Source organism: Acyrthosiphon pisum, chromosome A2, assembly GCF_005508785.2.
Source record: "Acyrthosiphon pisum isolate AL4f chromosome A2, pea_aphid_22Mar2018_4r6ur, whole genome shotgun sequence".
In the NCBI taxonomy this organism is placed as follows: domain Eukaryota; kingdom Metazoa; phylum Arthropoda; class Insecta; order Hemiptera; family Aphididae; genus Acyrthosiphon; species Acyrthosiphon pisum.
In genome coordinates this window covers 25426275-25431935 of record NC_042495.1, presented here as the reverse complement: position 1 = coordinate 25431935, position 5661 = coordinate 25426275, and positions in this window count along the sequence as shown.

Genomic DNA, 5661 nt, shown 5'->3' with positions numbered 1-5661 from the left:
AGAAAAACGATTTTGAGCGGAGACGGTTTGTCAGTCTGGATATTTTATATTTTGTTATTATTTATTTTATCATGTAAGTTGAATTAATATTATAATTTTTTATTCGTTTCTATGGTGATAAACAAAGTGTTAGAAATTAAAATCCAATTTTTAACGTTTATTCCGGTGGTTTTTTCCGTGGCATTAAATAACTATTGAGAAAATCGAAAAATGACCTCTCTAAAGTACCATCTTGATCCAATTTGCTAAAATATAAGGTACTATATGTTGAAATCGAAACACTCCTTCCGGAAGAAATTTTGTATACAGGATATAAAAATAAAAAAATAAATAAATAAACACCATTGTAAAAACAATAGCTTACTCGCTCCGCTCAGAATCTAAAATACATAAATATGCAAATTCAAACTTTGTATTTAATTTCGTCATTTTATAAGACAAATTTATAACTTGCAAGCAGTCCCGAACCCTATAATCAATATATTTATTAGGAGGGAAAATGTCAATGGGAGGGGTTTAAACACCCAAATTTTTTACTTTTGACCCCCCAAAGTACCAACTAGATTCACTTTCCTATCAGAAAATGTACTGTTGAAGAAAATCCAAGCACTTTTACTGTCCTAAAAGGTGATGACAGACACAAAAATAAAAAATTAATTAAAAATAAATAAAAATAAAAAAAAAATAAAAAAAAACACACATCATTGTAAAATCAATACATTCATCGTTCCACTCAGAATTTAAAACTGTATTTTATAATTTTATATTTTTTGGGAACAGAATTAAATTATATGTAACAATCTAAATGTGTGATTTGTTTGCTGTTTAATTGGAAGGTATTTTTAATATTTACATATTATGTACCTACCTAACTAATTAAATATTTATATTTATTTATTAACGGGCTGAGCCTTATACAACAGTTTAAGACATAATACATAAATAAATAACATATTAATTTTATATTTTATACCTTTAAACCATAAGTTATTGAGCAAATAAGTGGCTAATGAATAATAAGTTATTAATCATATTATATTATCATGGATATAAGAAAAACGATATATCAGTCAATGATATTACCGTTGAATATAACTACCAGTATTTTAAATATATTTGATGATATTATTGTGAATAAAGCAATTTATAAATAACGTCTATTTATGTGGAACCTTGTTTTAAATTTTAAATCATTAGCTATATTTAAAGTTGAACATTTCATATATTTTTAACTACCTACAATATCATTTTTGTTTTAAATTTGATACTTACATTTTGTCAAAATTTGAACTTCAAAAGCTTATAAAGAAAATTGTGCATATGTATTTTTAATATTTTTCAACTGTTATTGTAACAATATATTAGGAACCTTTTATTAATTTTTTAAGCTTTTTGACCAAACAATTTCAATTTTATATTCGTTTAGGGAAAAAAAAACTAAAAAAATTGGAAACTGAATATGAATGTTATCAGCTGAAATCAAGTCAAAATATTTTGAAAATTGTATCATGTATAGACGCTGACAATGCTAATAATGCTGATAATGCTGACAATGCTAATATAAACATTTAGTGAATATATCTACGATAATTTGTTTTAGAGTTACACCAAAAATCAAAATCGATTTAGTTGAAAACCGATTTTGCGTATAATTCCTGTTTTTACTTAATTTTTTTTTGTTTTTTCTGGCGCTGTTGAAAACACACATCATTGTAAAATCAATACATTTATCGCTCCGCTCAGAATCTAAGATATTCTATTATATGGCCTATATTTTAGGATTTTGTATAGGTATGTGTGTAGAATAGTACAGGTACCTATATAATAGTAAAATACTAGAATCATTTGCGCTTAGTCGTATGAGTGTATGACTTGTGAATATTGATTATTAATCTGGTCCTCGCATCTTAAATCAAATTGTACCTACCTACGTTCTACACGTAATATTTTATTGCAACCACTAGACGTCCGAACATATAGATCATCCCACACACTATTCGACTTACTATAATCAACGAAATAAATTATTTAATAAGATAAAAAGCTATTGTATAATATATTAATACGTTTTTACAAAACATAGAATATAGATAGGTTATCTTCACTAATTTACGACTCATTCCCACTCGTTTATAAATCTTGATTTAGGTACACTACACATAAACTATCTAATATGATTAAAAAATGTAATACAACTGCTATAGATTATAATAAACAAACTATGAATATGTTTTAAAAATTGGGAATGTGGGTCGGAAATTTGGCCTGGCGGCGAATCGGTGGCGACGAAACGGTGGTGGCGAAATGATGGTCGTCGTCTCAGAATGAAAAGGTTCTAACGTAATTTTTGTAATTGTTCAGGAGAACGTTTTTAAGTTAGCCCGTACCTATCATTCACGTATGAATTAGAACCTTTTCATTCTCTGTATCTCATTGAATAATCAACGGATCGATACGATTTCAGGATTGAATTATACAACAAAAAATATTTAATAATAATATGCAAAAAAACCATTTTTCAAAAAAATTGATTTAGAACCTTTTCATTCTGAGACGACGTGGTGTCGAAATGGTGGCGGCGAAACGTCCAGCGGCGAAATATATATTAGTAAAATCATATATTACTAATATAAGTATATTTGATGATATTATTGTGAATAAAGTTATTTATGTATAACCTATTTACGTGGAAACCTTGTTTTAAATTTTCAATCCTTTCACCTTTGATATAAAAGTTGAACACTATACATTTTTGACTACAAAATAGTTATTAAATTTGATACATTTTGTTAAAATTCGAACTTTAAATGCTTATAAAAAAAAATATGTATGTATTTTTAATATTTTAAAATACTATTTGTAACAATATATTAATTGTAACAATATATTAGGAGCCTTGTATTAAATTTTGACGCATTTTTAATAAATAAAATTGTATTGACATTCATAGAAGATAAAACTAAAAACAATTGGAACTAAAAATGTCCGTAAACAGTACAAAACAAATCATAATTTTTTGAAACTTTGATCATGTATAGAAAATGCTAATATAAGCAACCGGTGAAATTTTCATGTATCAACTGCTATTCGTTTTTAAAGTACAACGAAATGACAAAATTGCTGCATGAGAAATCGAGTGAGTATCCTATATGTTGTAAAATATGTGAAATTCAAACGCTCATAAAAATGTTATTTGATTTGCTTGAAGACATTTTTTTTTTTGATAAAAGAAGAAAAACTTATAAGGAATCTTTTAATACATTTTCAAATCTTAGATTCAAATAGAAATATTTTTATGAATTTCCAACTCAAAATAATTTGCTAATTTTTGTGATATTTACGTATTTTGTCAATATTTGAACTTTAAATAATTATAAAAAAAAATTGCGGCTATACATTTATGGGGTATAGAAAATGTTAATTTTAACATTCAGTCAAAATTGCATGTACCTATCTACGGTTATTTGTTTTAGAGTTACACCAAAAACCAAAATCGATTTTGCGTAAAATTTCCCGTTTTTCCTTAATTTTCCTTTTGTTTTTCACGGCGCTTTTGAAAATTACTGGATGTAAATTTTGATTTTAATATTCATTACGAGTAAACTATAAGGTAACACTTAATGCTTAATGTGTATTAGTTTTACTTGTTAATAATATGGAAGTTTCAATGATCTCATAATATATTACATTTTGTGAATTCTGACAGTGTCTGACATTTGAGGGGAAGGGGGATTTTTTAAAATATTATTAATAAATAATTTTCACTCAATCTAATAACTTTGAAAAAATTTAGCATAAATCCATATTAATTTTTTAATATTATCTGACGTTAGAATTTTGACAAAATTCATTAAAATCTCGAAAATTTGCAAGTTATTATTTAATTTAAAATGTTTAGAAAGTACAATTTTTATAGCAAGGATTTTCATAAATATATATTATACTGTAAACAAAAAAAGTAAGCACAATATTTACAGTTTTTACAGAAGTTAGATATTTGAACAACACTTCAAAGTACAAGTTACATTCAGACAATTTTTGAAAATTTGATTTAATTTTTTTGGTGTTATTCAAAAATTAATAATCTAAGATCATTTAGATGTTCATAAAATATCAATAAGACTATTTTGATTACCTACATGATAACATTTTCAAAGTATTTTGTCTCTTTTATATTTATAGCCATGACAATGTTTTGATTATTTATTCAAGCATGTTAGGCTAACCGTCTCTGCTCAGAATTGTTTTTTTAACATTTGATTTATCATTGGATTCAAATTCAACACATCCATTACAATAACATACTCAATAACTACATTCCACCTTTTAATATTTTATTTTATGTTTAATTACTTGTTATTTATTAGTTATCTATTTTAAAATTAATCTACCTACCTGATGGTAATTTCATGATGAAGGTATAACATTAGAAACTTTATTAGTTTTATTACTAACAATACAATTTACTAAGCTTTATTAATTTAATTAATTATACAATTATCTGCTAACTTAAGATTATTAATAGTAAACATCAACTATTTTTTTTTGAAACTGTTACATTTTAATATAAAGATAGTTTTATATTTTTTTGTATAGGTATTTTAATGTTATATATTATTATTATTATCTCTTTTTTTCTCTCAACATAGTACACGTTTGCACTGTAATTCATTAAGGTATTAGTTTTAATAAATTATTCAATTTCTGATCTTTTAATCCATATTTAGTAAATTGGAATTTAATCCGTATAGGATAAAATAAATAAATGAACTCTAGACATCTCAGCTTCTAACAATTTTTCTATACTAAAAAAAGTATACCAGAAATCCAAATCATTAGTAACAATGTTACATAATTGTTCATAATTTGCTTCTAAAATACTTTCTTATAGCAATATTTAATTTGCTATTTCTGAAGAAATAAGCAATAATATATTGTGGTCCACCAAGGAGTTATTAGCGTTTAAAACAAGAATCAAAATCCAAAACAGAAACAATAAATTTATATAAACCTATGAACCCAATTTATCATATGACTAGCGCAGCATTACTTCGTTACAAATTCAATAATGCTAGTTGATTTACCGTCTTTTTATACTTTGTTAATGTAAGCTACACATATTTTTAACACAGTAATTCGAGTGGTTTTAACCAAATATAAAATACAGGACCTCATTAAAACTAAAAATTTAGATGACTCATGTACAAATAGTGCGATAGACTTGGCTGTGAATCGCTTACACACATTCGCAAACATTGCCTTTTATTAATATAGATAAATGTATCATATTATTTAATGTTGTTTATTATTGTAATTCTAAATGTATCTTATAACATAAAACCACTGTGGGTTAAATAAAAAAAAAAATTAAGTACTATACCGGGTGATTCTTTTATCATTGAACACTCATTATTTCAAAAAGTGTAAATATTTTTGAAAATATTTTTTTACATAGTTTCAAGTCACTTATAAAACAACATTTTTACTTAAAAAATTAAATTTTTAAATATTTGTATCCTTATAATATTTAAGTTTTTTACTTTTTTTTGAATGACGACATAGGGTTTTAATTTTATGTTCCAAAGCAGAATATTTCTCTTAGTATTTTGATACATGAAAATGAATTTGGGGTGAGTAGTTTATTAGTTATAAATATTCAAA